Source organism: Rhinatrema bivittatum, chromosome 6 (genome assembly GCF_901001135.1).
Source record: "Rhinatrema bivittatum chromosome 6, aRhiBiv1.1, whole genome shotgun sequence".
In the NCBI taxonomy this organism is placed as follows: domain Eukaryota; kingdom Metazoa; phylum Chordata; class Amphibia; order Gymnophiona; family Rhinatrematidae; genus Rhinatrema; species Rhinatrema bivittatum.
This window is the reverse complement of record NC_042620.1, coordinates 113,721,453-113,741,350: the sequence shown is the minus strand read 5'-3', so window position 1 is coordinate 113,741,350 and position 19,898 is coordinate 113,721,453. Positions and strand designations below refer to the sequence as shown.

Here is a 19,898-nt window from a genome sequence, read left to right as displayed (position 1 = left end):
GAAAGATACTCCTTTCAAAAAGTGTGAAATTACTCTAGCTTTCATTAAGCTTTAGATATGATAAATCCTTTTGTAAATGTTTATCTGTTTTACATATTACTTTGCTCTATCCAATGCCCAATCTACCATTTTAACCCTGCACAGACTGAGCGAGCAAGCAAGTTTTGGGGGTTATTTACCATCTACATGTGCCTTTTACCTCTCTGGAATAAGAAAATGGGCTCCCATATCCATTTTCTTTAAAATTAGGGCCCCAGAAATAAAGAATTTTCCTGCCTTGTGATGTCTGTGTTTCTGTAATCAAACTGTGAACATTTTCAACTGTTTTAAATTAAACTAGATCCTTATATGAGCACTACTTCTGCAGCATGTTTGTTTTCGTCTTGAGGCACAGGTTTGTGAGGTTCATCCGCCATGTCCAATTCTAAAAGGCAGGCCTCACTATTTCAGCTGTAGCAGCTGCAACACTGCAGTAAATGCAGGCTATGCAGGTAATGCACAGCCACTGCAACATGCTTGATTAGGGGCTTATGCATTAAAGTTAGCATACTCGTTAAGAGGTGAATTTTGAAAGCTGGATGTATGCTGAAATCGGGAGATGGGTGTGTATCTTTTTTTTGTTTTGTATGTGAATTTTCAAACTCCAAGTAATACATTTGTTTGTAACAGCATAGAAAGAAAGGGAAAACATAATTGAGAAATATAGCATACAAGCAATAATTTTAACCCTTATGCTCTATCAGCCCACAAATGGGGGAAAAGATCGTCCCAAGATCAAAGGAAAAGTAAAGATTACATATCATAAATGATGACAACACACTGATAGGACCCCTTATGACAAATTTAGCATTTAACTGGTTGGAGAAAATATGGCTTCAGGAAAGGAAATTTCAGGGCCGCTCCTCTGTTGCCTGCATTCTGGAAAACAGATAACTGAGTGGGGTTGAAGAATACATATTTAATCTCCTGAAATTTACCTATACACTTACAGGGAAAACTAAGCCAAAAAAAGAACACCTAATTGTAAAACCCCAGGTCGTAATAGCAGAAATCGTTTCCTTTTAACCTGACTTGCTTTAGTACATCTGGAAAGATACAAACTTTTAAACCATGGAACAAGACATCCTTTTTATGAAAAAAAAAAAAAGCTGAAGAATATAATCTCGATCAGAATCTAAAGCTAGAGTGACAATAAGAGTCGCAGGAGATATAGTTTCATCAACTGATTTTTCCAGTTCCACAGTTAAATTAAAAAGATCCAACGAAGGTTGAGGTACTATCAGATCTTGAGTAACAGTTTTCATAAGCAAATAAAAAGCCTTGGAAACAGGAGGTATTACATTTTCAAGAATTTTCAATACCTCTAGAAGTCTGATCTCAACATTTCAATAGGAGATACCATATTTTTCTTCGGAAAGTTAATTAACTTGATGTTCCATCTCCTAATGACTTTTTCTAAGTTCTCAATTTTGTTAATCAGATAAAGATGTCCTTTTAAAAGAGTCCCCACAGACTCCTGAAGTGCTGTAGTTTTATTATCTAGTGATTGAACCTTTTGAGAGGCAACAGATTGCTCCTGAAGATTTTGCAAATTTAAAGCCAAGCCCTGTTGTTGATCCACAAACTGACCTACTTGCAATGAGAGCTTAGTCAGTCCTCCCAAATTATTTCCACCATTACAGACTGCAGTTTGGGAAGAAAAGATCTACCTTTCCAGGAGAAACTGACTCTACAGTTTGGCCAAAGGAGAAAGAAGGGACAGTAGAGGAATGGCTCGACATAGCCTCCATCTTCCCAGATACTGCCAAACCTTCAGCTTCCAACGACAATGGCTCCCAGACTGCCACAACGCTCTCAGGGTGCAACATGTTGTCATCCAACTGCGATGGTATCACACCAGGGAACTATACTGCAAGCAGTTGGAACACCGGCTGGCGAGGGCTCTGAAGCTGCTCCGAGTAGAGAGAAACCTCAAAGTCTGGGAGAGGAATGGGTGATCCTACAGCCTGTTCCACATCCAATTACTTGCCTCTGCAGTAAGACACGAGGTCCAAGGGAGGGAAAAGATGACGATCCACAGACCCGGTTGTAGATGTCGCACCCAAAACGCTCGGATAGATACGGGCCTTTCCTTTCCTCTTACCCATCAAGAAATGTAAACAGTATGAAGGAAGTTACTTATAAGAAAAATGAGGAAAGGTTCTCCAACACCAAACTTTCAGCATGTGGCCATCTTGGATCCACCTCATGTTTCGGTGCACATCTAGCACTAGTGCATGTCCACCCTATTTTATAAAGTGGGCAGATGAGTGCAAAGGTGCTGATATACCCACATCTCATATCAGAAGAAAAAGAGGTGTGGTGTGGGCATTCCAGAGCGGGTCTAAGAAGTATGCATGCAAGTACACTATGTTCCTGGCTGCACAGCCAGATCCAATGCTGCGTAACTTTACTTCTTATGCGGAGGAGGAACAAGTTTAAAAAAAAAATACAAGCATCTGTGAGGGGTTTGAGGGGTGTGGGTTAACTGGGGGGAGAGCATGCTGTATAACCAGAGGGTTTGGGAGGACTTAGGAGAACACTGGGTGAACTTGTGGATGAACTGGTGAAACTGGTTCACAGCTGAACGTGCATCTATTTTAAAATATAGGCAGTTGTGTGTCCATAAACTGACTTGCGCTGCTGGGCACACACAAGCATAACATTAGGAATACACATACACGCACCTAGGATGCGTGCATGTGATAAAATGATCACATCTCTGGGTGCGCACCGACGCACACATGTACCTGTGCACCCACACTACCTTTTGAAAGTTACCATCCCAGGCTGTTTAGCTTGCACGCTAAACAGTTAAGATGCTAGTATGCACACTAAACAAGTCCCCGAAAATGTTTTTGGATACATGATAAAACTAGAATGTACCTGCATGCAAAATAAAGGAACTTCAAAAGCACATTAGTATTTAGAGGGCACATACTTTACAAAGCCTAAAATTTAACACCTACATTGAAGTAGTGTTAACTTTTAGCTAACAAGAGCTCAGCTAGCAGCATGTATGGTGGGTAATATAGGGAGCAGCAATGGCTGCTAGAAGAAGTAGAATTATTGAAGGAGTGAGAATCTGGGCAGGAGATAGAGGATATGAGTAACCGACAAAGAGGAGGCCAGAGAGGCCCTGGGTCAGGAAGAGAAAAAACTGATGTGACAAGGAGACAGCTATCACCATGCATCTTATGGCACATGACCAGCCTACTGAGCCTGATAAAGGAAGATGTTTCCAAAATTCCTTTTACTGAGTTTGGATGTAACCACAACCCTTCCTCTGCTGCCTCTCCTCCAGTTAATACTCACAGAGAAGAGACAATAATCTCCTACTTTTGACCCCCAAAATATATGCTTTCTGAGTGAAACCAAAGGCTCTCTGAAGACCGTTACCATATGCCTTTATTAGAACATTACAGGTCTCTATAGGAAACTCAGTGAATCTCATACACTGCATGTCAGGAGATTGGGATCGAGGGGAATACTCCCCATGGGATATTTGTAGGGACCTTTGTTTTCAGTTTTTATTTTATTTTGCTAGGAATTTCATAACGCTGGCAGCCACCACTTGCTCCCTGTGCTGGCGTCCTTTTCGTGCCGCCCCCCCCCGTATCTTTTCCCTCCCTCTTATTACAATTTTGACTCTGTCAAGTGACCACACTGAAACAGTTATTGGTATCAAAAGGCCGCAGCTTTATTTCTATTAACATATTCATAAACTTCCTTGGGGCCACCCGAGCCGGTATGCTGCCCGTGACTGCCCGCCGTGACCAAGCCAGGCGTCCTTTAGCCATGGGCCCCCGCCGAGTCCCCGCTCCCAGGCGGGGGTCCCGCCATTGGCGCATTCGGCGCCCCGCCTTTGCGCCTCCCTCTGCGCGGACCGGCTCCCACGCCGTCCGGTGATGCCGCCGGCACCACTTTCAATATATCCCCCGGCCCAGGTAACCGCCTAACACCCGCCACCAAGCTGCGACAATCACCCCAACATTACACATATTTGTTTTCTCTAACTGACAAGTAGGTATTCTGGCTATCATCTTTGCTCCTATCCTGTCTATCCTCCTAGCCCCTTCTTATGGGAGGGTGGGTGGGTGTCGTCCGGGTCCTCGGCAAAGGGGGAAAAGGGTGGACCCACGCCCGTCGCGGCCCTTTAAAGGGGGGCGCTGCGTCATCAGCCCGCGCCGCTGTCGCCCGCCGATGACGCGGCGCCCCCCCCCCCCAGGTGGGACGCGTCATCAGCGGCGCGCCTGTCGCCACCGATGACCCGCCCCCCCTCCGCCTCGCTCCAGCCCCCCCGACGGCCGCCGCACATCGCGGGTGGCGCGCCGTTACGGGGGCAGGCTCGGCCAGTCGCCTCGAGCCCCCCGATATGTTAGAACAAAAGATAAATCAGTGGAAAAATGACTTTTCCACTGATTTTTCTCCTGTGCATTATATCAGTCATTTTTCCACTGAATTTTTTTTTTAAATAACATTAAATTCCCAGGTAAAATAAAATAAAAACTAAAAATGAAGGTCCCTAGCTATTTGAGACCTATCTCCAGACCTGACCTTGATCTATTACCCATGTGCCCGTACTTCCCTCTAGAAAAGAAAGACACCAACACACTTTAATTCTGAAAACAAATCTACATTATTTATACTACAAAAAAAGTATTTTCCATCAAAAGGTTCACATATGACAACTCTTTTTAAATCATATACTTCACAGTGTATAAGATAAAGAAATTTGAATGCTGTCAAATAAAGGGTCATACTGTAATTCTCTTCACTTTGGACTCCCACTCTGTTACACGACCACTGTAACTGGTAAAACGTGCCACAGCAAGACTCCTATCTGGTACAAAATTAAAAGATCATATAACTCCTACACTCATCAGTCTGCATTAGCTTCCCATAGCCTGGAGTCCTAAATATAAAGTGCTGAGCATGATCTACAAATTGCTACAGACTCAAATCCCTGGCTGGCATCTACACCCAGAGGATATAAACCAACACGTCAATTATGCTCAATGGATAAAAATTTGCTGGAAGTCCCTAGGGTCAAAATTTCTAGACTAGAGATTATGCGAAATCAAGCATTCTCTGTGGCAGGTCCAAGACTCTGGAACCAGTTACCCGAGTCGATTCACTCAGTTTCGTCTATGAGCATATTCAAGAAAGCATCGAAGACCTACTTAATTGAACAGGCTTTCCAGTAAACCAGGCCTTTATTTTTTTCTGCTCTTTTACTGTGTTTTGTTTTTAATTTAAGTGATATTGTACTTGAATATGTTTTTATTCTTTGTTTTTGAAAGCCCCTGTGAGCTATTTTGGGAACAAGTTGGTTAAAAAATTATAAACAATTCAGAGTGTATGTCCTGAGGGGTGTCCTTTGATGGTATGGACATTCTGCAATACAAGTGCAGCAATCAGCAATCTGTGTTTCCAATATTTTTGTTATGCTGATGATATACAGCTAATAATTTTAGACTACAGGAGATTCTGAATTGGTGAACCACCAATAAATTATGCTTAACCCAATTCAAGAAAGGTTCAGGAAGGCAGCAGGCCAAAATTTGCAATCGTTCTAGGACAATGGTGGTGTGACCTTGCCTCCTAAAGACTATTTGGAGCCTGAATATAACCCTTGACGCCACAATTTCTATGAATAAACATATTTACAGTTTGTGATGAAGTTCATTTTTTCTCCTAAGATCTATTAGATTTTTCTTTACTTTAAGTCTGATTTAACAGGAATAGTCCAATGTCTATATCAACATCTCAATTATTTCAATAGTTTATTAACTGGTCTAGCTAAATCTACCTGTAAAATTCAGCTGATACAAAATAGTGCTGCTAGGGTTCTCTCAGGAAGTGGTAATACATAACAGATTACATCAGTACTGCTTACTCTTCATTAATTGCCCATTTATTGGCACAATCACAAAGCCATATATCTTCATAGTCGACCTTATCTTCAGGAACTCTGATATGTCATTCTCCCTCCAGACAATTAAGATCATCACAAGCTGCTTTTCTTATAATTCTGTCCTAAAAAGCAGACCTGGCTCTTACAAGGAATCAAGCTTTTTGCATTTTTTTTTTTTTACCAGCTTTGTGGAACACTCTTCCTGCTGTCAGATTCTCAAAAGATATTGCTGAGTTTAAACTGAATACCAACACTTGGTTATTTAAACAAGCCTTTGGGGTCTATTTAGATTCCTGTATTTCCATTATTATATTGTAATGGTATTAATTTAATTTAGTATTTTTTTCCTGACTTTAGCCAGTTGGGTAATTTTAATTTGTTGTGTTATGTTTATGTCCTCATGATTTAGTTTTTTAATTTTGTATTAAACATTTATTTTGCTATTTTGTGGTTTGGAGTTTTGTTAAGTATCGATTCTGTTATTCATTCCATTTTATACTATGCATTCAGATTCCAATATAATCATATAATAAATGTTATTGTTTAATTTTTGTTTGTTTACAAGTGTTATAGTGGAGAGGTCAGGCAGCCGCATAGTATCCTCTTACAAGGTAGCAACCATCCAGTGTAGAGTTTCTACCAGAGGTGTTGTTGGAAGTATGAGGGATGGTTAGGAGGAAGCTTATTCCCAACAAAACTTTGATGACCCTTTCCAGCCTTGCCACCTCTAGTCTGTGGTCCTCTGAGATGGGTGCTCTGGCTTGAATGGCTTCTTTCACGTTGCCAATTTATTTGGCTAAATGAAGATTTCTTTCCATAGATCTTTTAGTCCTACAGAGAAAACATAATGCAGGCATTGCTGCTCCAATACAATAGGGTCCTCCTGACTCCGGGCTGGCAAATACCTCACTGGTATCAAAAAGATCAATTTTCCAGGGCTAGCTAAGGTACTCGCTGATCACATTTCTTCTTCTTCTTGACCTTCCTGGCTACGGTCTGTGGTTATGCGTGGGTCAAACTCGTTGTTCATGACATAGGCTGCAGGACAAGAATATCATTTCTCTGCTCCAATTCCAGAAGCTTATGATAGCTGTGGGACAGACCAGAGCAATGCTGGCACCTGCAACAGCTTGGGGTGCTCCCACAGGACATGGGAAAAGAAACAAAGATGAACAAGTTGAAGTCCAGCTCATCTACAGTAAAGCCCCTATCCCGCAATTTCACTGTCTGAATTTACGTGAGTGCCCCACCAATTCCCGATTCAGGTTTGACCTTTAACCCAACAAAAGCTCCTCCACCCCCTAGGACTCACCCTCCCAAAAAATCCTCCACTCACTAGACCTGTGATCTCCTACAGGTTCCACAGATCAGTCAGAGCCCAAAAGAATGTCAGGGCAAGGTGCCAGAAGGAACTGAACCAGGGTCTGCAGGCGAGACAAAGGCAGAATCCTTAGTGGGTAATTTTTAAAAGGATTTATGTGTATAAAACTAGCATATATTGTTGCAATTTTCAAAAGCCCATTTAAATACTTAAAGTGCACGCACGCATGTAAAACGTATTGATAATTCAATAGTATATATCGTAGCAGTTTTCAAAAGTCCACCTACGCACATAAAAGGCTAGATTTTAAAAACCTGGCACACGCCAAAATGGGCAGATACAAGTGCCAGGCATTGTCCCACTGAAGCGCGCACCGGCAGCCGACCATGCAGGCAACCTGCTACTGCTCTGGAGAGCAGGTAAGTTTTAAAAGAAACAAAAGTTAGTTAGTGGAGTTTTAGGGGTCAGGGCAGATAGGGAAAAGGGAGGCAGGTTAGGAAGTTCCCTCCTAGTCCTCTCCTTTATTGGATCAGATTGGGAAGTGAACTGGGAAAAGGCCTAGTCCGTCATGCGCACATGATGTAAATTTCCCCCCCTGTTATACGCGTGAGTCAGCATTCGCATGTACTTACGTGCGCCGATATAAAATTGGGCGCGCATGTGCGTGCAGTTAAGAGGATTTTATAACATGCGCGCGTCAGCTCACGCATCTTATAAAATCGACGTGTCTGTGTGCGCACACCGGGAACCATGTGCATATGGACGCCCGCAAGCGGGTCTTAAAGTTTACCTTCAAGTGCATTTACATGCGTAAAATAGTTTTAAGGGCCTGATTTTAAAAAGAATTGACATGCTTAAAATTGGGTTTTACGCATGTAAATGCACTTTATCTGCGTAAGTGGGCTACAATATCTGCCATTGAATTGTCCATAGGAAATTCATGTGTAAGTACACTTTACAAGCATAAATGGCTTTTTAAAATTGCTACTATAGTATGTTACATTTACATGTCTAGCTCCTTTGAAAATTAGCTCCTAAGCATTTAAATCCTTTTGAAAATTACCCCCTTACCCATTAAGCTAGCTGATTAGTCAAATTCAAACTGAGCCTGGGAGCATGAAAGGCTGAAGGGGAATTTGATGGCCACTCTCCTAGCAATCCGGATTAGCTAAAGCTCAATTAAAGAGGTTACTCAGAGTCAGGAAGCTGCTTCCAGGAACCAGAAGGTTACCTAGCCCTTTGTGAAACAAACCTCCTTTGTTCCAGTTCCTTTACTTCAAGTCCTGTTTCTAAACCATGCCTTGCTTGAAGTCCATGGATTTCATCTTGCTCTGGTTTCAGTGCTTGGCTCCAGCTCCAATGTCCAATGTCCAGTCTCCAATGTCCATTTTTTCCAAGTGTTTTTTTAAGTAACTAAAAAACACTTATCTTATGTTTGGATTCTCTAACACAAACACAAGATAAGTGGCTTTTAATTGCTAAAAAAAAACTTGAAAAAAATGGACATTGGCCTATAATTATAAGGTAATAAATGTAATGTGCTACTGGAAGTGCCTAGTATGAGGCTACAATAGATGGTTAGTATTGATGATAGAAGGAACCGGGCATTTTAGTAACTAAAATTTGGATACAAGACCAAGTAACTACTTTACATATTTCCTGAACTGAAGCTAAGCAAAGGTGAGCTAAAAAAATGGAAGTCGCTCATATTTGATGAGCCTTTACTTTGCAATTTAGCTCTTGGTTAGACTTAAAGGTGAATTTTAAAAACCCAGCGCTCATCAAAATTGGGAGATATGTGAATATTGAGGGCCGACGCACATTGAACAGATTTCAAAAGGCGCCCGCGTACGCGTGTATCTCCCGCTATGTGCACAAATGAAAAATTCTGAAAAAGGGGCGGGGTGAGGGCATGGTATGGGCAATCCTGGATTTCAAATTCAAAAATACTTATGCGCGTGGCGTGGTCCCCTGCTGCATAACTTTACTTCTGTTATGGAGGACGTGTAAGTAATAAAATAAAGAAAAATTGATTGGTGGGGTTTTAAAGGTAGGGGCTAACAGGGGAAATGGGAGGCTATTAAACTAGGGGGGGGGGTGTTTGAAAGTTCTATACCTTACCTGGGCAAACTGGGATCGAACTGGGAAAACTGGAAATGGTGTTGGTGCGCATATCTACTAAAATCTCCCACTTATGTGGTAGAATCTTTTTATTTGTGCGTGTAGTGGGAGATACACACGTTCTCCAATGACTTTTAAAATCCACTCAGCACGAGCCAGCCTGACATATTCTCGTAACTCCCGGTTTTGGCGCACATCGGGCAGTATAACAATAGGAAATGCAGTCAGATATCCAGGCAAAGAGCGTTTGTTTTATAACTGGCAGGCATTTATTTATTTTCAATATTTTTAGGCCGCACCATCCCAAGTTCTGGGCGGCTTACAAGAATTACATACATAAATAATTATAAAATATATAAAATTACAGACTATATAAAACATAAGAAAAAATTAAAACCCAGCCAACATATCATGAACGTAATACTAATGACTGTAAACAATAAATAAGGTATATAAGTAATCAAGGAATTTCTGCCTAAAAATACCAAGATGACAAGAGGTATTACAGCAGGTCAATTATATGCAAGTTTGAATAGATGTGTCTGTAGATCTTTTTTTTTTTTTTTATTGAATTATAACAATGCAAGACAGCAAACAAGCATGTCAATGAAATACAGTCATGTGGGAGCAAATTACAAGAAAGAAGAAAAATGAAAAATCCTCACAAAGAGATAAGACAACATAGCCCCCATAGGCTCAAGTACAAGAAAAATGGGGGAACAAAGTGCCTTCAAGCGCTTTAAATTTAGTGGCAAATGCTAAAAAGCAATAATTGAGGGGACATAAGAACATAAGAAATTGCCATGCTGGGTCAGACCAAGGGTCCATCAAGCCCAGCATCCTGTTTCCAACAGAGGCCAAAACCAGGCCACAAGAACCTGGCAATTACCGAAACACTTAGAAGATCCCATGCTACTGATGCAATTAATAGCAGTGGCTATTCCCTAAGTAAACTTGATTAATAGCCATTAATGGACTTCTCCTCCAAGAACTTATCCAAACCTTTTTTGAACCCAGCTACACTAATTGAACTAACCTCATCCTCTGGCAACAAATTCCAGAGCTTTATTGTGCGTTGAGTGAAAAAGAATTTTCTCCGATTAGTCTTAAATGTGCTACTTTCTAACTTCATGGAATGCCCCCTAGTCCTTCTATTTTTCGAAAGTGTAAATAACCGAGTCACATCTACTCGTTCAAGACCTCTCATGATCTTAAAGACCTCTATCATATCCCCCCTCAGCTGTCTCTTCTCCAAGCTGAACAGCCCTAACCTCTTCAGCCTTTCCTCATAGGGGAGCTGTAATTTATTTCATAACCAAGTTAGCGAGAGTTATCAGATGGCAAATGGAAATCAAGGAAAAACCTTAATTGGGAAGGCTCAAAGAAAACATATCTGTCATTATTAAACTTAACTACACATTTACAAGGATAACGAATAATAATCTGACCACCCAACTGACAAACTTCTTGACACGTTGCTAGAAATCTCTTCCTAAGCTGTTGGGTAGCCCTGACAATGTCAGGATATATCCATAACTTCTGACCGTAGTATAACTTATCCTTATTATGAAGAAAAAGCTTTAAAACTAAATCCTGACCAGATGGAAAAACAATGGTAACAAGTAAAGTCCCACGATATTCCACATGGTCATCTTCAGAGGTTTCCAAAAAGGCAGAGAGATCAGCAATGGCAGTTGCTGGGCTGCAATTTTCCAGGGAAATATTAACTTTCCTCTCAGGAGAAGTATAATAAATCCAAGAAATAGGTGGAAGTGTGTCAACAGGGATTTGCAGTACTTCCTGAAGATATTTTTTAAATTGGTCACGATGAGATATTAAATTAATATGAGGAAATTCTAACACTCTCAGATTTAAAACTCTAAGAAAGTTTTCCATATTTTCCAACCTTTTAGCATTGATTATGTCAGATTGAACCAGTCCATTCTGAATTGTTTGAATTTTTCAACCCGTTGATCCAAATCAAGTATCTTAGAATTATGAGAGGAGATTAAAGAATCCATTGTTTGCATTGTGTGCTGTGTATGAGTCATTACAGAGGTTAACAGAGAAATGGAACTTTCTAAAGAAACTACTGCAGCCCAGACTGATTCTAAAGTAATAACTGCAGGTTTAAGCAGATTTGGCTTTAAGATAATACTAGCCAGACTTTCCCTGTCGGAGTTATCTATACCTTCATGGGGCCCCACAGGTTCCTCTCACCCCTCTGGGGTGGAAGCCTGGTATAGGCCAAGATGTTCCAATGGAGCAGCCAATATATGTTGTTGTAAATGCAGCATTAAACTTCCAACAAGGCCTCCAACCCCGGCGTGCACAGCTCCAATTTGAGAGTCCGTCTCCACAGCAGCTGACATCACCGATGCGTTCCGTCGTATTGGCTTACCCAGACCCAAAGTTGTCTCATGCAAGGGAGGAGAGGGAGTTACAGGCACTCCAGGACTCAAGGTAACCTGCATGTCCAGCGGTAGTGGTGTGCACTCTCCTCCAACAATCGCATTGGAATTGACAGGAGACAAACACTCCGTTGGGGCGAAGAAGCCCTCAATGCACTGCTGGATGGCTCCAGATAAGGAGGTGCTGAGGGAAACCTCCTTAGCCATCCCTTCCTTAATTATGTGGCATAACAAGTAACAAGGAAAAATTTTTCCTGCAGAGAGTAGAGCTTCAAACGCCACGTCCATGCCTCAAGACGCCATCTTGGCTACTCCCATTCAGATCTTTTTTTGAATATCTTTAGATTAGACTTTTTTTCTAATAGCTATTGGTAGTTATTTTCAAATAACCCCCTGCTATAGAAAGCATGCGATCCCTGGTTTCCGCTAAGCGGACAAGCTTGTGACTTGGAATGTCAAGTATGCATTGACTTTCTTACTGGTCTATGTAACTTCAACAGAAGATTTATGACATATGGACAATCGTTGTTTAATGCATTGTATATTATAGTTAAGGTCTTAAACTGAACTCACTGTTGAAAATATAATCAATGCAGCAACTTTAGAACTCGGTAATACAGTGGACCCTCAAGTTACAACCGGCTTGACATACGAACAACTTAGGTTACAACCAAAATTTTAGTTTTGAGTTACAACCTGAATGCCGGCCAAGGCCATGTGTATCCACTTGTGTGTGCGGTTGCTTCTAATTGGTATTTTTCCTGTCAATCGTGTTTTTTGGGCTTGGAGTGTGGGACTTCTGCTCTGCTGTTGCAGTAATTGGCTGCTGCTGCTGCTGCTGCTGCCATTGAGGCCTGTCCATCTCAGGCGCACCCAGAGCTGCAAATCTTCACAGGAGCACATAGGCAGACCCGCTCGGCACTGCAGCAAGCAAAAGCATCACTGGTGACCAAGGAAGCTTCTGTGCAGCAGCAGAAAGGGAGGGTAGCACTCAGCTGGCTACAGCAAGGTATCAGGAGGTGAGGAATGAGTATGCTGGGAGGGGGAAATGAGTGTTTGGGGGCCAGAGATGTGCTCTGAGGGAGTGGGGAGTGGGGAATCCTCCCCCTCCTCCCTTCCTGCAAGCCAAAGATGTCCACTTGAATGGTGAGTACAGTATGAAATTGTTTCTGGTAGGCTAGGCACATCTTATAACTTTTTGGTGAGTACACTAGGAAAATTATAGGTGTTTCTGGTAATTACGCACATTATACAACCCTTTTTTATTATGAAAAGGTTAGGTAAGGGGTGCTTTGGGAGGTTCGGAATGCATTATGCGTATTTCCATTATTTCTTATGGAAAAAATAATCTTGACTTACAACCAACTTGAGTTACAACCAGCCCTCTGGAACGAATTGAGTTCGTAAGTCAAGGGTCCACTGTATATTCAAATCTAGTGGTACCGGAAATAATTCTAGCAGCTGAGCTTTAGAATGCTATTTCAGATCAGATTAAAAGAAACAAATAGTTGTGAAGATTTTCTGTAAGCTTTTGTTCTTTCCAAATAGAAGAAAGTTCTTCCACTGTCTAAGGTATGAAGTGCTTGCTCAATGAGGCAATTGAAAAAAATGTTGGTAGAACTATGGCCTGACTTAAGTGGAATGAGAAACCAGGGGAGCATAAACCCACTGGTCCTGAGTCCATCTGTCTACATGCTAGGAAAATTAAAAACTTTAGTGCATTAGCGATTAAGTGGCATGTTAGCATGCATGGTAAAGATTTTAGTGGCTGTGTACTAAAAATATTTCTTGCATGAATTTTAGAGCATGGGCACTTATGTACAATTACTGAAGTGAAGCAGCTTGTTGTTTTAGAAACAAATATACATATAGACGGTGTTGATATTCTGCCAGGTCATGCCAGATCACCAGCCTGGAACCTTTTTAAACTTACTTCCTTTTCCGCATTGCAGCTGGGTGGAAAGGGAAGGCTGCCAACCCAGTACCTTTTTTGGAAAATTACCACTGTACATAGGTACGATGAAATAAAATCAATCTGACATTTCATCAACTGAGGGGGAGAGTCCTCAGTATGGCAGTGTTCCTGCGGTTATAGTGATATAGTTCCATCAGATCACTACTACCTTCAAAATAGCAAAGTTCAAGAATGGTGTAAGGGCTATCCACAAAAAATGAACAGAAGGACAGTAACTTCCAAATGAACGTGTGGGCACACACCCAGAAACGCGTCCATTTTATAACATGCGTGCACATTTGTGTGTAGGCTATAAAAGAGCCTATGTGCACGTACGTGTGCTCCCAGTTTTGCAAGAGGGCGTGCACAACCTTGTAAAGTCGGGTTCAAGATACGCAAGTGGGGGAGTTTTAAAACAGGCGCTTGTCCATACCATGACCAGTTTCACCAGTTCAACCACCAGTTCACCCAGTCTAGAGCTAACTCCAAACCACCCTGGTTATTTACCCTGCAATCCTACCAGTTAACCCAGAACCCTTAAACCCCTCAGGAATGCCTGTATATATTTTTTTAACTTATACCTCATCCATAGCAGTAGTAAACTTGAAACAGCTCTAGACCTGTGTGCAAGACCAGGTACTTGCGCAGACATCTTTTGGCTCTGCCCCACCCCTCAATGTGAGATATTTGTGTATCGGGAGATGTGCGCGCATGTAGGCGGCTTTTAAAATTGGGTGGACATGTGCATGTCCTACATGCGTGCACTCTCCTGATTTTGGTGCATGCCTGGCTTTTAAAATTCACCTGTAAGGAGGCAATTTTCAAAGGAGTTGGTGTGTAAATTAACATACTTTTGCAGCAATTTTCAAAAGTCATTTACACATGTAAGGTGCACTTATAAGTGTAAAACCTAGTGACATTTCAATGGCATATAAGTGTAGCAAGTTTCAAAAGCCCACTTACATGGGTAAAGTGTATTTACATGTGTAAAACCCAGTTTTAAGCATGAAAATACTTTTGGAAATTACCCCCAAAGTGTATATATTTGTACACACATTTTAATATTACTACTGTAATTGTATATACAACTGTAGTAGCTCTTTACAGAAGGTTTTCATTTCATACCTCCAGTAATGGAAGGGGTGAGAGAGAGGGAGTTTCAAGAATTGAACCTGTTGCATAAAACTGACCCAATGTGTATAATCTCAGACTTTGCAAGGTTCTATGTACTTGAATCCTGTAATTGTATAATAAGTATCAGCATGCACTATTGTCATACAGTTATTTTTCCCACGAAGCACAGTATGCAAAAATAAGACTTTTTACATGGGCTATATCAATAGTCATATCAAAGAAATACTGAAGGATATGTACAGCAAGAAATGTACAGTTCTCAAATCTTATTATTAGAATTACTATGTTACATCCAGGCAAGGATCAACCTATATGAAAATTTTGTAAACATTTAAGGATCGTGCAAAAGTCAAAGAATTGGAAACAGCCATTTTGTCATATTTAAAATAGTCATATTCTTCTCCAGCTTTTCATTTTCTGCCACTTCTAGAATCAAAATCACAAAAAATAGCCTGTGTAAACAATTATTAGGGTAAAAAAATAATGATGGGCTTGCCACAAGGGCTAATTTTAATACAAGAGCAAGAATTCCATGAAGTTTTTTGTACACATTTTTGCTTGCCCAATTACTTTTTACACAATTTTCAGCCTTCTACAACCTACAGAAAATTAAAACCCTTTTCTTTTCATTGTGCACACAGGCTATTTCTATGGGGAGAAATTTTTTTTTTAAATCTGTTTTTATTGAGCCACCACTTGACAACTATAGTATGGCAAAATACAATCTAGCAAAATTCAAGAAAAGGCAAGAAGAAAAATAGAAACATCAGCCACAACAACGATATATGAGCATCCATCATCTATCCAAGCACACAACCATTCAACCCTCACACTCACACATTCTTCGGACAGAATTACTCCTTTCCAACTTATGGGAATCTTATTAAAGGAACATCAGAACTTGAGAAACCACATATTCCTGAGCAATGTCCCCCAAGATGACCAAAAGCCCCCATAACATTTCTTAATATCTTAACCTTTGGACAACTGGACTACCCTGTTCCATCGTCCAAAAAACCCTTATTGGGCCACAACGGCCTGGTATTCTGAAGAGTCAACTTTCACATGCATTCCAACTGTGCAGTATCAGACATGAAAGATTTCCAACTAGTAAAAGCAGGAAGACCTTCACTCTTCCAAGAAGTAAGAATTACCTTTTTAGCCAGCAGAAAAGCCATTGCACAGAATTTTTCCCCCCCTACTGGTAAGTTCAGGGTGTTGCTGATTACCCAATGATCCGCTCAAAAAACGCAAAAATTTGGCTCCAAAAAGCATTTTAACTTGTGACAGTTTATGAACATGTGACACAAGTTGCCTGCTTGATAATTGCACTTCAGTCACAAATCCAAGGGCTAGAGTTTCATTTTGTAACCTAAGAGCCCGGTAATTTATACTTTATGAAGCAAGTTGAATTGAATTTCCCTCATGGAAGCTGATAAAAAATATTTATACAATTTAGTAAATGCCAAAATCATGAGGTCCTTATCTATGACCTCTCCTAAATCCACTCTCCATTGTGCTGCTAATCTGGTTAAATGTAAGGATGGGAGCAATGACTTGACATGCATAGACCAAATGGAAATCTTGTTATATTTTGGTACAGTGTCTAAGAAAGATTCTTCCGAATCATTAGCTATTACCAAATCGAGGTTACCCTTCGTCAGATGTAAACAATAATGTCTGCCCTGTAAGAATGTGCAAAATTGAATTCTAGGTAGGTTCCATTGTTCCCGCAGTTGTTCAAAGGAAAATAAAGTGAGATTATCCTTATCCTCCCATTGATACATATGACCAAAACCTTTAAGAGCCCATTCATGGAAAATTCTAGTGGTGATCCCTGGAGGAAAATCAGCATCATCTTCCAACCTTAATAAGGGAGACATCTGTGAGTCTCGGCTCAGCTGTTTCCTCCACCAAATCCAGGTCTTCCTTATAGCCATAAATCAGGAACTACATTTCTCATGTCTCCCAAGCCAATCCATAGGCTTATGAGCACGTTACTAGGTTTATAAGGCCAGGACCAATCCTCAACTGAACCCACCACATCAAATTTATTGTGACCAGAGACCCAGTCTTGTACAAAACACAAGAGGCAAGATACATTATAAAGCCAAATGTCTGGAATATTCAATCCCCTTTCAAATTTATCTAATCTTAAAATGCCAGATCTCACCCTCGCTCTTTTATTGTTCCACACAAATGGGCGCACCAAGGCCCGAAATGTGTTTATATCCTTATTTTTAATCCAAATATGGAACATTTTTAAACAATTAAACATTTAGGAAGAATAACCATTTTCACCAGGGTGCTCCTGCCCATCAATGATAAAGGTAAAGATTGCCATTTGGTTAGCAAAAGTCTGATTTTATCCAATAGCACATCAAAGTTGTAACAGTACAAGTACCCCTGCGTGCATGCCAAATGAATTCTCAAGTACAGCATATGATTTTGTGCCTATAAAAAAGGAAAGGACCCCACCCATCTAACCAGCAACTAGTTATTTATAGGGTATGCCTCAGATTTTGTATGGTTAATTTTTAGACCTGAGAAACTGCCAAACCTATGGATTGTATGCAAGATGGATTCCAAGCTTTCCATTGGATTGCCCACAAACAACATCATGTCGTCTGCAAAGAGACTCAATTTTACAAAAGAATTTCAAATGCAAATGCCTTCAAATATAGCTAGGGAATGCAGCTTGATTACCAAGGGTTCCAGAGCGAATATAAATAAAGGGGACACCCTTGCCGTGTACCCCTCTCTAAGAAAAAAATCTGAGAGAGATCAGATTTACCAACAGCTGTGCCCCTGGGGATTTATATATATAGAAATGAAACATAGAAATGACGGCAGAAGAAGACCAAACGGCCCATCCAGTCTGCCCAGTAAGCTTTGCACTTTTTATTTTTTTTTCTCATACTTCTGTTAGTCTTGGTTCTTAGTAACCTTTTGGTTCTATTTCCCTTCCACCCCCACCATTAATGTAGAGAGCAGTGTTGGAACTGCATCTAAGTGAATATCTAGCTTAATTAGTTAGGGGTAGTAACCGCCGCAAAAAGCAAGCTACACTCATGCTTATTTGTTTACCCAGACTATGTAATTCAGTCCTTGTTGGTTGTTGTCTGTATATAGATCCACTTTTTTTCATTCCCCCTGCCGTTGAAGCAGAGAGCTATGCTGGATATGCGTGAAGTATCGGTCTTTCTCCCCTGCCGTTGAAGCAGAGAGCTATGCCGGGTATGCGTGAAGTATCGGTCTTTCTCCCCTGCCGTTGAAGCAGGCCTTTATCGTCTTGGAGCAATGGAGTTGCCATATTGAAGTTTCAATAAACTTTACCTTGTTTGATGATTAAAATTCTGGACCAATAACTTCTTTGCACTCCTTTTGGATTTGATATTAGGGAGGAGTATAACCATTGCCATATCCCTTTTCAAAACTTCCCCTTTCGCAAGCTGCTTTAAACATGTTGTTTAAAGGTTTGAGAATTTGAGCACCCAACAACTTGTAAAATTTAGGGCCAAAGCCATCCAGCTCTGGTGACTTTCCTAATAACTTAAAAAAATTCCTGATCACTAGTGGGGGAGCTCAAACTCACTACCAATTCCTGGTTAAGTTGTGGGATTGGTAAATCTGAAAAAAAAAAAAGAGGAACGATCTGGTATAGCCCCATCTCCTGCTTGATATAATACTTGGTAATATGACTGAAAAGCGTTTAATATTGAGGGAGTGGTCACATGAGTTTGTGAATTAGAAATCAGTTGTGTTACCAATTTCTTAGGATGATGAGAACCTCCAACCATTCTTGCTAACTTCTTCCCAGTATTACATCCCCATTGATACAATTTAAATTTATAAAATATTAATGAATTTTAGGCTTTATGAGTCAGGAGCTCATCTAGTTCCTGCCGTGCACCCTCTAAATGTTCTTTTGATGTGCATGTCATCTCCCTCACATGAATGTGTTTTAAAGTAGCTATCCTTTTCGTTAACTCCAAAAGTCTAGCATTATGCTCCGCATTTTTAGTAGCCTGATACATCAAAATATGGTTCCTTACTACCGCCTTGGCAGCGTTCCAATACGTAATTGGGTCAACATTACAAGAATAGTTTAAATCAACATAATTCTTCCAACGATCTTTACGATAAGATGCAAAAAACTTTGTCAAGGAAGAAGCAGGGGGCATCCTCCAATGACTTGGTTCCCGCACCCCAGACCTTATCTCTAAAGTAATAGCCACCAGGGAATGGTCAGAAAAAGCCACCTCATGTATTGGACTGTGGGATAACTTATTGAAAAGAACTTCAGCAATCAATATGTAATCTATACGGGTAAAGATTTGTGGATGTGGGAAAAATAAGTTTATTCTTTGTCTTCCACAAGCAATGTCCTCCAATCATCAATCAGCTGGAGTTCCCCACAAAGATATCCCACTCCCAATTCCATTTGTTTTTTTGGGGGGGTTTATGAAGGATTACAGTTCACTAAAGCAGTGGTTCTCAACCTTTTTTTTGGCCAGGACACTCCTGACAGATGGTTCTCACATGCGTGACACAGTGAACATGTGACCATCACGGGGCTAAATGTAAGCATGCACTCTGCATCCACAGGAATCCCCTCAACCCCCAGCAATGAGTGCAGAGCAGATCTAGGGCTTTACCCTGTACAACTCGCCATACAAAAAAGATATTCTGGTTCTAATGACATATCAGTAAAAGCAAAACAAACTCCCTTTACAGTATAATAGGCACAAGAGCCTTCCTTATGAAAAGGCAGTAATTTACCACTAATGCATATCCTATTGAGAAAACACAACAAATAAGATTGATACAAATGCCTACATGTTAGTAAAATATCTCACCTCGGTCACACACCCAGAACTGACCTTCACCAAGTACAGAAAAACCACAAATTATAAATATGGAGACAGAAACTGGAATGGAAAACCAAAAAAGCCACTCTGCATGCAGTGCGAACCTGGAGAAATGGAAAGAGAAATATAG

At 40.7% G+C, this 19,898-nt stretch overlaps 1 protein-coding gene and 1 long non-coding RNA gene across 2 annotated transcripts in view; one reads left to right on the top strand and one right to left on the bottom strand.

The window, feature by feature from the left end:
* MAP3K20 (mitogen-activated protein kinase kinase kinase 20) overlaps positions 1-19,898 on the bottom strand; it is a 492,577-nt gene that overhangs the window by 173,306 nt on the left and 299,373 nt on the right. The gene's annotated exons all lie outside the window — the stretch shown is intronic.
* The window catches only part of LOC115093682, a 170,923-nt gene that overhangs the window by 19,385 nt on the left and 131,640 nt on the right, over positions 1-19,898 (top strand). The gene's annotated exons all lie outside the window — the stretch shown is intronic.